Genomic DNA, 14682 nt, shown 5'->3' on the forward strand with positions numbered 1-14682 from the left:
TGCACTGTTGGAGCTAGGAACACAAGCATTTCGCTACACCCGCAATAACATCTGCTAAAGATGTGTATGTGACCAATAAAATTTGATTTGATTTATCTCTCCCTCTCCAGTCATCAGTGGCTGCTATGTTTGTGATGCCGTGTCCCTGCTTGACAAAAACCTTCACTTGACAATTAGTGTGTGGAGCGTTCCCTTGGACAACAGTATGTGCTCAGGCATTCACCCCCCAATCACTCAGACAAAGTGTCATAATCAGAAGTTAGCCCTCTGTGGAAGAGAGGCAAGAGGAAACGATGTATGTGGCTCTCTCAGAACACAGGGAGGGAGAGCAGGAGGGAGGGAGAAAAATAGAGAGATTACCCCAGAAAGAGGCGGGTAAAGAGACAGACAAACAAACAGCGACAGATTAGATAGAAATGTGGTAAAGGACTATTGGCAGTGAAAGACCCACAGGGACAAACTGATTTATTTCAGTGCACATTCCTGGCAAAGTTAGACAAACACCCAGTCTGAAAACAAAAACTTGCTCCTACCCCTCGACACTTCTTACTGGCCCTTCATTTGTAGATCTGAAAGCATCGACATTGTGTAAGCAATATGGGTGTAACTCCAAAAACTGTAACCCACTGCAATGGTCTATGCTTTGATTTGGGACCAGAGAAGAGAAACAGACAGTGATAGACAGAGAACGACAGAATGGCAGGCAGCATTGAGAGGCTACTGCCAGAGGAGGTCACTCTCCTGCATTGGGTTTCTCTTCATTCGCACCATGCCCAACACTCACCATCAAGTATCCATCTGTCAAATCCCTGGTTAATCACACAATATCATGTATTTTCATTTCTATTCATGACAAAAGTAAAGTTTTGTTTTTCATAAGAGGAACATTTTATTGGAAAATAATTTGTCACATCCCGATAAGTAATTTGTCTAACTTAGGTAGTTTAAAACAATTTGATAATGTAGTGTAAACTTGTGAATAATTTGAAATGGTCTAGAATTCAATTGAATATATTTAGGCTATTCCATTTTATTTCTGTCAATCATTGTTGTGTTCTGTTCTGTCAAGCAGCTGTGATTCCAATGAAGGAGCTGCCTGCTATCAATGAATGTAATTGAGTGTGAATCCGTGGCACCATTTTTACAGCTCTGTAGTTCTTCTTTGTGGCCAGCAGAGAGCACTCACATGTTAGAGAGCACAGAATGGAAGCAGTGAATGCCCAGGGTTGCCTCACACTGTTGGCCCTCTGAGTGCTAGCTACATCCTACTATAGTACTCTGCTGTTTTAAACGTCTAAACAGACCTAAACAATTTAGCTGTGGGTCATAGCTGGGAATGGAGTAGGAGTTGATGGGGTGATGGGTCTCCCTCTTTTTACCCTTTTCCTTTAGACTAACGCTGGGCTAGAGTGCCTGTGCTATTAGCATTTCTTTGTGGGTGTTAGGAGCTTTAAAAAGACAAGGTAAATTAAGGCAGCATTCTCTACCAGCCTGTGCCAACTGTATATTAAATACCAGGAATAAGCATCATTTTCCCAGACAGAATCAACCCTGTATAGCTTTTCCATTATTTAAGCACATCATCAAATTTAATTCCAATGAACTCATTACAAAAACAAAACAACAGTCCAAATTCACAACCATTATATAGTGCAATTTGGATGGATAGCATATGACAAGTAAAGGATAGAGTCATAAGCCCATGTCACCTTTACATAGAGACTAGCGATAAGTATGTCTAATTGCGGAGAATAAAATCGTATTTTTGAAATGCAGGAGGATAATACGGGTGTTTATTTGTGTTATTGTGGAATTCCCATATAAGGGGTAGTAGACATGATGGGTTATATTAATATATACTTGTTTTGTATCATTTGTGCCAAAGTTTCATACAACATTTCTCCATTCTGCAAGGAATATAACATAATGATAGATAATAATCAAATGTGAGAAAAGGCATGAAGTTGTGATTGAACGATGGCAGTCCTGCTCACAAACCGTATTTTAATGTAGATATAACATAAGGTAAACACTAATATGTAACAATCACAAAAACCAGGACGGAGACTCTCCAAAAAGGAGGCATTTCAGTGGTAGCTATAATTTTCATAATTTTCCACATTAAATTCAACCCGGCCTACCAGAGTCTGCTAAACAGTGCCGGCCCAGTCTGTCTTACATATTCAGATCATTGCCTCAATTAAGGCAAACTCCGCATAAGATGAACTGACATAAATGTTTATGGAAATGGAATACTAGATTGAAGGTCATTGGCGTCCTGGGCCCACTATGGTAATGGCCCAGTCTTGAAAATCAGCCAGTCCCTGTCTGAAGTGGAACAACTGATAGATCAACACCCATGCTGCTTTGGGAAGTTATATAAAAGAATATTCCAATTTATTCCCGGAAACATTTTTATTTACCATCATTACAGTGGCGGGAGAAGTAGTAACAAGTTGCTGTAAATGGCTGGATATTAAAGAGAGAATGTGAATATATAAACATATTGACCATGTCTGTGTTTTCACTTCCTTGTGTTACCCAACTGTTGTAAATTCAGTGTGGTTAAAATATCGTAGCCTAGAATGCTATGCCGTAACAGCTGATGTTGAATTATGTCAAATAAGTCCCTGTATGAAGGAAAAGGACCCGTGTTTGACAGGCTATGTTAGTGTAGAAGCAGACTAAATGGGAAGTAGCAGACCAGACATCCTTGTCTCACTCTTTTCTGTTCCATCTGCACTTCATCTAAAGCAGTGGTTCCCAAACTTTTTATAGTCCCAACATAACTCTGCAATGTTGGGTTGTATTGGAGAGAGTCTCAGTCTTAAATAATTTTCCACACGCAGTCTGTGCCTGTGTTTAGTTTTCATGCTAGTGAGGGCCGAGAATCCACTTTCACATAGGTGGTTGCAAAGGGCATCAGTGTCTTAACAGCGCGATTTGCCAAGGCAGGATACTCTGAGTGCAGCCCAATCCAGAAATCTGGCAGTGGCTTCTAATTTAAATTCAATTTTCACAGAACCGCTTGTTGCAATTTTGATGATGCTCTTGTTCAGATATCGGTAAGTGGATTGGAGACAGGGCATGAAAGGAATAACGAATCCAGTTGTTTGTGTCATACTTTTCGGGAAAGTACCTGCGTAATTGCGCACCCAACTCACTCCGGTGCTTCGCTATATCACATTTGACATTGTCTGTAAGCTCGAGTTCATTTGCACAAAAAAATCATACAATGATGGAAAGACCTGTGTGTTGTCCTTTTTAATGCAGACAGAGAAGAGCTCCAACTTCTTAATCATAGCCTCGATTTTGTCCCACACATTGAATATAAACTCAGCAAAAAAAGAAGCGTCCCTTTTTCAGGACCCTGTCTTTCAAAGATAAGATACAAATAACTTCACAGATCTTCATTACAAAGGGTTTAAACACTGTTTCCCATGCTTGTTCAATGAACCATAAACAATTAATGAACATGAACCCGTGGAAGGGTCGTTAAGACACTAACAGCAATTACAGTCACAGTTATGAAGCTTAGGACACTAAAAAGGACTTTCTACTGACCCTGAAAAACACCAAAAGAAAGATTCCCAGTGTCCCTGCTCATCTACGTGAACGTGGCATGAGGCACGAGTCATGAGGACTGCAGATGTGGCCAGGGCAAAAAATTGCAATATCCGTACTGTGAGATGCCTAAGACAGCGCTCCAGGGAGACAGGACGGACAGCTGATCGTCCTCGTAGTGGCAGACCACGTGTAACAACACCTGCACAGGATCGGTACATCCAAACATCACACCTGCGGGACAGGTACAGGATGGCAACAACAACAGCCCGAGTTACACCAGGAATGCACAATCCCTCCATCAGTGCTCAGACTGTCCGCAATAGGCTGAGAGAGACTGGACTGAGGGCTTGTAGGCCTGTTTTAAGGCAGGTCCTCACCAGACATCATCGGCAACAATATCGCCTATGGGCACAAACCCTCCGTCGCTGGACCAGACAGGACTGGCAAAACGTGCTCTTCACTGACTAGTCACGGTTTTGTCTCACCCAAAAGGGTGATGGTCGGATTCATTTTTGTCATCGAAGGAATGAGCGTTACACCGAGGCCTGCACTCTGGAGCGGGATCGATTTGGAGGTGGAGGGTCAGTCATGGTCTGGGGCAGTGTGTCACAGCATCATCGGATTGAGCTTGTTGTCATTGCAAGCAATCTCAATGCTGTGCGTTACAGGGAAGACATCCTCCTACCTCATGTGGTACCCTTCCTGCAGGCTCATCCTGACATGACCCTCCAGCATGACAATGCCACCAGCCATACTGCTCGTTCTGTGCATGATATCCTGCAAGACAGGAATGTCAGTGTTCTGCCATGGTCAGCGAAGAGCCTGGATCTCAATCCCATTGAGCACGTCTGGGACCTGTTGGATCGGAGAGTGAGGGCTAGGGCCATTCCCCCCCCAGAAATGTCCGGGAACTTTTATTTTGAAGCTCAACTTGCACTAAGACAACCTCATGGATGTTCTTATGAAAAACAATTTAGTCAGGACTAGCTTACAAGGTTGCACAAACTGATGACTTAACCACGTAGCTATTGTCTGTCTGGTATTCCTTAAATTAAACACCATTTCAATGAAAAGCAAATAATGTTGCTGGAGTGTTTGATAATAGTGGATTTCTGGAAACAGGTTAATGAGACTTAATCTAATCTTATAGATGTTGAAGTTCCCTTATGCCCAGAATTTCTCAGACGTAAAGGGGACTTGAACATTACTAAAGGGACAGATTTTAGAGTGGCATAATAGCTGCTAAGACAATCTTGCAAGGTTGTTTTTAGCCTGTAATAAAGCCTGAAACATTTTGATTTTAAAGATGTTCACTGCAAGATTACAATCAGCTTCTTCTATCACGTTGACAAATTGGATCAGGGCTGTGAATCTTATTTCATATCTGTAGCAAAGTTCTACCTTTTTGAATTTGTTGAAGTTAATTTATATTTGTCTAAAGTCCAAAAACAAATTATTTTAAATAAATATAGGAATTTTCTTGCATAAAGCATATCTCATTTAATCATATCTGAATGTGTACCCTTTGAACAAAAAAATGTGTTATCTAAAACGCTTGCTCTCGGTTTCAGGAGGACATACTGTATGCAAGGTGCCCTTTCAAATGCAGACAGACAGGCTGATTATTTGTGATTGCATCCTTGCTTCGTCCCCCATTTCCCCCTTTTTTTTTTAACCTTGGTTTCTTGACTGGCTCTGTTTTGATTTGCCTGCTCTGAGTGTCAAAGGTTTTCAGAGGTATACTCTCTTTTCTTGCCTTGAGGCATAGGGGTAGACATCCTCCAAATATCTGTCGGGAAGCTTATTGATATGTCAACGTAATGGTTGCAATATAATGGTAATGCCAGCTATGTAATTGAATGCATGTATTGGAAAGCAATCTTCTCACTGTTGGAAATGGGTAGGGAGTGTTTCTGTTTGTTGTTTTTTTGGGTGGTGTGGCAAAAGTAGAAACGTAGTTTGTAAGATGGAGTGGCTTTCAATAGGATCAGAGCCAACGTAATTGAGTTCATATACTCAGTGTACAGCAGTCACATTTGGCTGGGCTTGGAGAGAAGGGGGTAATTGTGAGGATGGCAATCAAAGGGGTCATGCGTTTGAATTGAGGGACACATGGATGCAGATGGATGAACACCGTGTGTGTGCGTGTGTAAACTGTCCTATTTTTGTTCCATCTCAAATAAAATATTTTAACTGTTGAACATAAAAGTATAAACAGGCCATATGGATGTACAATAACCACAACAGATGATGGGGATATATTGTGGTGGTTGTGAATAGGCCCTGTGATGATGTAAATTGAAGAGGAGGCCTTTAAAAGTAGAACAGCCTACTGCATATGCATCAAGGCACATCAAAGCCCTTTCAGGGGTCACACATTTACATAGCGATATCACTGATGCTATGGGAACCCAGCAACCCTGTCTTTGGACCACTTCTGAATAAAGAGGGGGCTTGTGGAAGTCCTTCAACGTGATTAGAACAGGAGTCAAGGAAGTTCCCTTTGGTTTTCCTTTCCTTTAAAACAGGCTTAGGCTTGGAAGTCTGGCTCCTCAAGTTCCTGATAGGCATCCTTGTAACATGCGTGTTACATACACATTTTGGTAAAGGCACTGGTACAAGAAACTAGGCCTTTGATGGTGTGAGTTGTACATTTGATTGATGGGACATGCATAGAGCTAGAATGGTCCTCCATCTCTGCTGCCTTTATTCATGGTGTTTGTGTGATTTCACTGACTGTGACAATGATATCCGTTTTATCCTTGAAGGCCATTTACATACTATGTGCCTGACTTATTGGACACAACTGCCTTACACTATTTAAGTGATCTCAATGTCAAAGATCACTGTCACAATGACTGACTATTGCTTTTTGAAATTATGCTTTTAACAAGGTTATTCACTTTTCTGTGCATTTTCAGGAGAGAAAAGACAACTGAAAACCTACTCTGCAGTACAGTCTAAAGGTAAGTTAGGAATGCAGCCACATCCATCCTAAATAATGCTGTCTCTATCTCTGTTTCTCATCATGAAGTAAGCTAGTTGTTACCAATATTATGAACCACTTGAGATGCTAATGACAGAATCATCCATCTATGCATGGTTCACAAATGGGTGTGAAAAGGGCACATGGACAATTATTCAATATCTTGCTCTCTGTTATAGCAATGCTACATCTGTAATTAGTATAGATTTCACAATGATCATATCAGTTCTTGTTTGGATTTGAATACCCCCATCTCTGCTTTTATGAATGTCATGATTCAGTATCATGCCTCAAATGTTGGTTCTGTGTTATGAATTATTTATATTTTTGGGGAGATTCAGACGATAGCAACTCCAAGATAGAAGCTGCCTTACGTCCTCAGCCCTACAATACGAACAATGACAACTCTGAGGATTATTATGACTGACTACCTGAGTAAAGGGATTATTATGACTGACTACCTGAGTAAAGGGATTATTATGACTGACCACCTGAGTAAAGGGATTATTATTATGACTACCTGAGTAAAGGGATTATTATGACTACCTGAGTAAAGGGATTTTATAAATGAAATGTATTTATTATTTTAACCCCCTTTTCTCCCTAATTTCGATCTTGTCTCATCGCTGCAACTCCAATGGGCTCGGGAGGGAAGGTCGAGTCATGTGTCCTCCGAAACATGACTCGCCAAACTGCGGTCCTTAAAACCTGTTGCGTTGAGCAATCCCGTATCCGGGAGCGTAATTATAGCCTCAAGCTCATTACCATAACGCAACGTTAACTATTCATGAAAATCGCAAATGAAATGAAATAAATATATTGGCTCACAAGCTTAGCCTTTTGTTAACAACACTGTCATCTCAGATGTTCAAAATATGCTTTTAAACCATAGCTACACAAGCATTTGTGTAAGAGTATTGATAGCTAGCATAGCATTAAGCCTAGCATTCAGCAGGCAACATTTTCACAAAAACAAGAAAAGCATTCAAATAAAATAATTTACCTTTGAAGAACTTCGGATGTTTTCAATGAGGAGACTCTCAGTTAGATAGCAAATGTTCAGTTTTTCCAAAAATATTATTTGTGTAGGAGAAATCGCTCCGTTTTGTTCATCACGTTTGGCTAAGAAAAAAAACAGAAAATTCAGTCATTACAACGCCGAACTTTTTTCCAAATTAACTCCATAATATCGACAGAAACATGGCAAACGTTGTTTAGAATCAATCCTCAAGGTGTTTTTCACATATCTATTCGATGATAAGTCATTCGTGGCAGTTTGGTTTCTCCTCTGAAGCAAATGGTAAAATACACGCAGCTGGAGATTACGCAATAATTGCAACGGAGGACACCAAGTGGAGCACCTGGTAAATGTAGTCTCTTATGGTCAATCTTCCAATGATATGCCTACAAATACGTCACAATGCTGCAGACACCTTGGGGAAACGACAGAAAGTGTAAGCTCATTCCTGGCGCATTCACAGCCATATGAGGAGACATTGGAACAAAGCGCATTCAAAATCTGGGGCATTTCCTGTTTGAAATTTCATCTTGGTTTCGCCTGTAGCATCAGTTCTGTGGCACTCACAGATAATATCTTTGCAGATTTGGAAACGTCAGAGTGTTTTCTTTCCAAAGCTGTCAATTATATGCATAGTGACAAAATATCTTGTTTAAAACAGGAACGTTTTTTTATCCAAAAATTAAAAGAGCGCCCCCTATATCGAAGAAGTTAACACTCGCCCGCCTGCCAGCCGCACCAATGTGTCGGAAGAAACACTGTTCAACTGACGACCGAGGTCAGCCTGCAGGCGCCCGCCACAAGGAGTCGCTAAAGCACGTAGAGCCAAGTAAAGCCCCACCGGCCAAATCCTTCCCTAACCCAGACGACGCTGGACCAATTGTGCGCCACCCTATTGGACTCCCGATCACGGCCGCTTATGATACAGCCCGGGATTGAACCTGGGTCTGTAGTGACGCCTCTAGCACTGCGATGCTGTGCCTTAGACCGCTGCACCACTCGGGAGGCTAGAGAAAAGGGATTCTTAACAGAAGCTGCTGAGAACGCTTTAGAGAATGGCACCATACTGTTTAATTTTTTTCTTCCATCCATTACCCTTATCTGGCTAGATTATTTTTACGTTGTAAAATGTATGCATACTGTATCGTACAAGAATAATAATAATAAACCTGATGCCTCTTACTGTGGATAAAGTATGTGAAGCGTTTTTTTTTAAACACGCCGATGTTAACCCTGCTTCAGTCTCTTTATCTGAACGACTCTTACAACTCATAATAACAGCTTGAAATAGATTAATCTGGTCTTTTAAAGCGATTTGTTTGCACTAGGCTGGAAATCATGCATTTTGAATGCTGCTAGCATCTCCGAGTGGTCTGCATCTAGCATGCTTGAGTGTAGTGATGTGAGTCACCTGTGAAATGACAAAGCACAATGGCCACTCTGGATGTTACCAAACGACCGGCAGACCTGTTGAAGTGGCCCATCGCCCAGGACAAGATAATAATTTATTAAATTCCTATAGTACTTTTCATGGTATCTCAAAGACGTATCGTCGTGTTTACAGTAGAAACAACGGATCACAATGTATGTTTTTGGAACTGTTTAGTGAAGTTGTAGTTATGTACAAAGATGATATCAGACCTGTATTAGTTTTCTTTTTCATTTCCCATGTGCCTTTTTTTATTGCTGTAAGGAATGTTTTAGTACAATCATGTTTTCATGTTTTATTTTTGTATGCTTTTTGATCAAATTATTGTTGGAGTAGACATGCAGTACTCAGAAACATAATTAAATTTGATATGAAAAAAAGATGTGGTCTTTGTTGGTTCACTTTGTTTAACCCCTCAACCTGCCCTCCCTCCCATCTACCCTTTTCCTTTTCACTCTTAAAGTAACAGTACCTCTCAGTGACGGTGGCTGTGTTCAAGAGAAGCAAAACCGTAATGTGTCATGGGTGAATTGTGACTGACTGACTGATCTACAAATAATAATGATTTGTTATTTATAATGCAATATTCTATGTAGATCAGTCAGTTGGCAGTTGCCTGCACTGTCGGCTGCAATGTCAAACAATCTCAATTAATATTTACTCCACACACAGAAATGCATACAAAGCACTCCCTTGCACTACATTTGGCAAATCTGACCATATTATCTTCCTAATTACAGCTTACAAGCAAAAACTCTAACAGGAAGTACCAGTGACGGGTTCAATACAGAAGTGGTCAGACGGATGGTAAGCTACAGGACTGTTTCACTAGCGTAGACTGGAATATGTTCCGGCATTCATCCGATGGCATTGAGGAGTTGACCACATCAATCACCGGCTTCTTTATTAAGTACATCATCATCCCCACTGTGACCATACATACATTTCCCAAACAGAAACCATGGATTACGGTCAACATCCGCGATGAGCTAAAGGTTAGAGCTGCCACTTTCAAGAAACGGGACACATCCGGACTCTTATAAGAATTCCCGCTACGCCCTCCGACGAACCATCAAACAGACAAACTGTCAATACAGGACTAAGATTGAATCCTATTATACCATCTCTGATGCTCGTTGGATGTGGCAGGGCTCACAAACTATCACAGATTACAAAGGGAAACCCAGACGCGAGCTGCCCAGTGACGCGAGCCTACCAGATGAGCTAAATGCCTCCTATGCTCTCTTCGAGGCAAGCAACACTGAACCAGACATTAGAGAACCAGCTGTTCCAGACGACTGTGCGATCACGCTCTCCGTAGCCAATGGGAGTAAGACCTTTAAACAGGTTAACATTCACAAGGCCGCAGGGCAAGACAGATTACCAGGACGTGTACTCCGATCATGCGTTGACCAGCTGACAAGTGTCTTTACTGATATTTTCCAACTTCCCCCTGGCCCAGTCTGTAATACCTACATGTTTCAAGCAGACCAGCATAGCACTGTGCCCAAGAATGCTAAGGTAACCTATCTAAATTGCTTTTGCCACGGAGCACTCACATCTGTAGCCATGAATTGCTTTGAAAGGCTGGTCATGGTTCACATCAACACCATCATCCCAGACACCCTGGACCCATTCAAATTCTCATATAGATCCACAGTTGAAGCAATCTCTATTGCACTCCACACTGCCCTTTCCCACCTGGACAAGAGGAACACCTATGTGAGAATGCTGTTCATTGACTATAGCTTAGCGCTTAACACCATAGTGCCCTCCAAGTTCATCACATGGTCTGGAAAAGTTTTTGACAATTATTACATTACAAAGTCATGGAAGTTAATGTAATAATTTCTGATAATGTCATTTATTTAATAGCAACCAATATATCAGCCAGGATCGGAATGACACTAGCAGGTCTGTGTTTGCATGCGTCACCTGCATGTGTGCCTTTGCTCAAGGAGAGAGAGACAGTCGGACATTGCAGCAGCAGGTAGGCCTATAAAATATGATAGAGAACAGACTAACTAGAGAGCCAATTCAAAACACATCTGAACCCTCTAGTTAGCTGTTTAGTTATTATTACCATGTATTCATGTTTTCATCATGTCCCAAAAAACTATCCACCAACACGAGCGAATAAGGCCATACAAAGTTAATTAATTTAAATTAATATTTTTGATGAAATGCACGATTCACTTCACCATTGTATTAGTTGGGATTTGGTTCAACTGCAGTGAATCGAACCATGTGAATCAAAATAATACTTTTCCCCTTATCGCGAACATACATTTTAGGAAAATAGATTAGATGTAGCCTTTCTTTTGGTTTATGTGGCTACAAAACTGGTTTGTTTGGGCTTCCTATGTATGGGACATTGCAACACTATATATGCTAGTCAGCTTGCAAAGTAAACACTTCTACGGTAGTTAAGATATACTGTATATAACTAAACTAGAAAAGGTACATTTCCTGAAGAAAATTTGTGGGCTTGCTTCACTGAACAAAATATTTCTAGCCTGCCATAGCCATTTGATCTTTGCTATATTGAATGAGTTAATTATTTAAAAAGGCATAAAATGTATCTTGTTGTAATGTTTTACATCAAGAGTGGTCAACTATCCTCCAGGAGAGCTAATGGATGTGCAGGCTTTTTTTCTAGTCCCCCTCTAACAAACCACATTTTAGAATTGAACTGCTCAACCAGACCTTGATAAACTGTCTCTGACGTGTTTGAGCAGGGCTTGATCAAAAGCCTGCACACACAGTAGTTCTCCAGACTGAGGGTTGACCACATGTGTTTTATACAGTTGCTTAACAGGTATTCTACTTAGAGGTGGGGTTAAGTTCCTTGCTCAATGACAGGCGATGGTACATGGGATCAGAGAGCAGCCTCCCAGTGTTGATTCCACATTGTTTACTTTTTTATACATACATGGACACGCCGCCAATTGTTGGTCATGGAAATTTGATGAAAGTCATGAAATTGTCAAAATGTGTATGACACCTGTCGTCACAAAGCTAAGGACCCTGGGACTAAACAACTGGATCCTGGACATCCTGACTGGCCGCCCCCAGGTGGTGTGCAACAACACATTCGCCACGCTGACCCTTAACACGGAGGCCACTCATGGGTGCATGTTCAGTCTCCTCCCATACTCCCTGTTCACCCGCGACTCCGTGACTGCAAACGACTCCAACACCATCATTAAGTTTGCCAACGAAATACCGCTGGTAGGGCTGATGGCCGATGATGATGAGACAGCCTATAAGGAGGAAGTTCTGAACATCTAAAACTAAGAGCATTGTATTTGGTACAAATCATTCCTTAAGTGCTAGACCTCAGCTGAATCTGGTAATGAATGGTGTGGCTGTTGAACAAGTTGAGGAGACTAAATTACTTGGTGTTACCTTAGATTGTAAACTGTCATGGTCAAAACATATAGATTCAATGGTTGCAAAGATGGGGAGAGGTCTAGCCGTAATAAAGAGATGCTCTGATTTTTTTGACACCAAACTCCAAAAAGCAAGTTCTGCAGGCTCTAGTTTTGTCTAATCTTGATTATTGTCCAGTCGTGTGGTCCAGTGCTGCAAGGAAAGACCTAGTTAAGCTGCAGCTGGCCCAGAACAGACGGCACGTTCTGCTCTTCATTGTAATCAGAGAGCTGATATAAATACCATGCATGTCAGTCTCTCTTGGCTAAGAGTTGAGGAGAGACTGACTGCATCACTTCTTGTTTTTATAAGAAACAATGTGTTTAAAATTCCAAATTGTTTGCATAGTAAACTTACACACAGCTGACACACACACTTACCCCACCAGACATGCCACCAGGGGTCTTTTCACAGTCTCCAAATCCAAAACAAATTCAAGAAAGAGTACAGTATTAAAGAGAGCCATTATTGCATAGAACTATGTTCCATCTCATATTGATCAAATAAACAGCAAACCTGGTTTCAAAAAACAGATAAAGCAACACGTCACGGCACAACGCCTCTCCCCTATTTGACCGAGATAGTTTGTGTGTATGCATTGATATGTAGTGTGCCTTTTAAAAAATATATGTAGTTCTGTTCTTGTCTAATGATGTTCTATATTATGTCATTCTGTATTATGTTTCATGTTTTGTGTGGACCACAGTAAGAGTAGCTGCTGCTTTTGCAACAGCTAATCAAACACCAAATACCTGGCAGTGCGGTGCCAGAACAACAACCTCTCCCTCAACGTCAGCAAGACAAAGGAGCTGATGGTGGACTACATGAAACGGAGGGCCGAGCATGCCCCCATTCACATCGACGGGGCTGTAGTGGAGCGGGTCGAGAGCTTCAAGTTCCTCGTTGTCTAGATCACTAAGAATCTATCGTGGTCCACACACGAACACAGTCGTAAAGAGGGATAGATAACGGCTCTTCCCCCTCAGGAGGCTGAAAAGATTTGTCCTAATTTCTACAGCTGCAACATTGAGAGCATCTTGACTGACGGCATCACCTCCTGGGCTCCCAAAAAAATTCATTACACTGGTTAACATATGTTGGAAGTCACCTTGGAAGTCACTTAATCAATGTGGCATCTCCACAGACTGGCCCTCAACCCGTTCTCCAGTTCTATAAATATCCTGTTTCTCCTATCTTGTGGGAGGTTGTCTTTCTGAATCGTACATGAAAGTTCATCTGTATCATGTCTGTAAAATATTGAACATTTGTATAGCCATGTTATGTTGTATATTGTAAAAGCCCATGGCATTTAGTACATCAGTAGGATTCCATTAGTCAGCTTTTAGGTGACTTTATATGCCTGAACCTTCTGAAGCAGGACTCCACACTCATTACCAGTAATGGTTTCAGCCAGCCCTGGCCTCACGCAGAAAGGGAACATGGCAGAATAATTTGGAGTTTGCTAAAAAGGCTGCCTAACATAATATCCATGTTAAGGAGCAGGTCAACAGATACGGCAGATAGCTCTGTGAGAGTGGAGGTATATTGTACTAATATGTAACAACACAATAAACATTTCTAAAGAGAACTTTTCCTGATTTACTCTTCGGTGAGAGGCGGTGCCTGTACGCCACGTTTACTTCTTAGCTTTTAACACTATGGTAGCAGGCTGTGAATCATGACATGTCAGGGGAGATTGTGATTCAACATTCAATGACCTCTTAAAGTGTACATACTTAATGGATAGTACAGAAAATATTAGACCATCAGCCCTTTGAACGTACACTACCGTTCAAACATTTGGGGTCACTTAGAAATGTCCTTGTTTTTGAAAGATCCAATAAAATAACATCACTTTATTTCTGATCAATTTGAAGACATTGTTAATGTTGTAAATGACTATTGTAGCAGGAAATGGCAGATTTTTCTGGAATATCTACATAGGCGCACAGAGGCCCAATATCAGCAACCATCACTCCTGTGTTCCAATGGCATGTTGTTTTAGCTCATCCAAGTTTATCATTTTAAAAGGCTAAGGCTAATTGATCATTAGAAAACCCTTTTGCAATTATGTTAGCACAACTGAAAACTGTTGTTCTGATTAAAGAAGCAATAAAACTGGCCTTCTTTAGACTAGTTGAGTATCTGGAGCATCAGCATTTGTGGGTTCGATTACAGGCTCAAAATGGCCAGAAACAAAGAACTTTCTTTCGAAACTCGTCAGTCTATTCTTGTTCTGAGAAATGAAGG

The 14682-nt window shown here is 41.1% G+C and overlaps 1 long non-coding RNA gene across 3 annotated transcripts in view; it reads left to right on the plus strand.

Moving 5' to 3' along the window:
• LOC110498029 overlaps window positions 1-14020 on the plus strand; it is a 57553-nt gene extending 43533 nt beyond the window's left edge. For all 3 annotated transcript variants that reach the window (XR_005037760.1, XR_002469756.2, XR_002469761.2), the window contains 3 exons: window positions 6489-6533; window positions 9741-9807; window positions 13139-14020. This is a non-coding gene — a long non-coding RNA (uncharacterized LOC110498029). The remainder of the gene's footprint in view (window positions 1-6488; window positions 6534-9740; window positions 9808-13138) is intronic.
• Window positions 14021-14682: the final 662 nt, after the last annotated feature.

Source organism: Oncorhynchus mykiss, chromosome 19 (genome assembly GCF_013265735.2).
Source record: "Oncorhynchus mykiss isolate Arlee chromosome 19, USDA_OmykA_1.1, whole genome shotgun sequence".
NCBI lineage: Eukaryota > Metazoa > Chordata > Actinopteri > Salmoniformes > Salmonidae > Oncorhynchus > Oncorhynchus mykiss.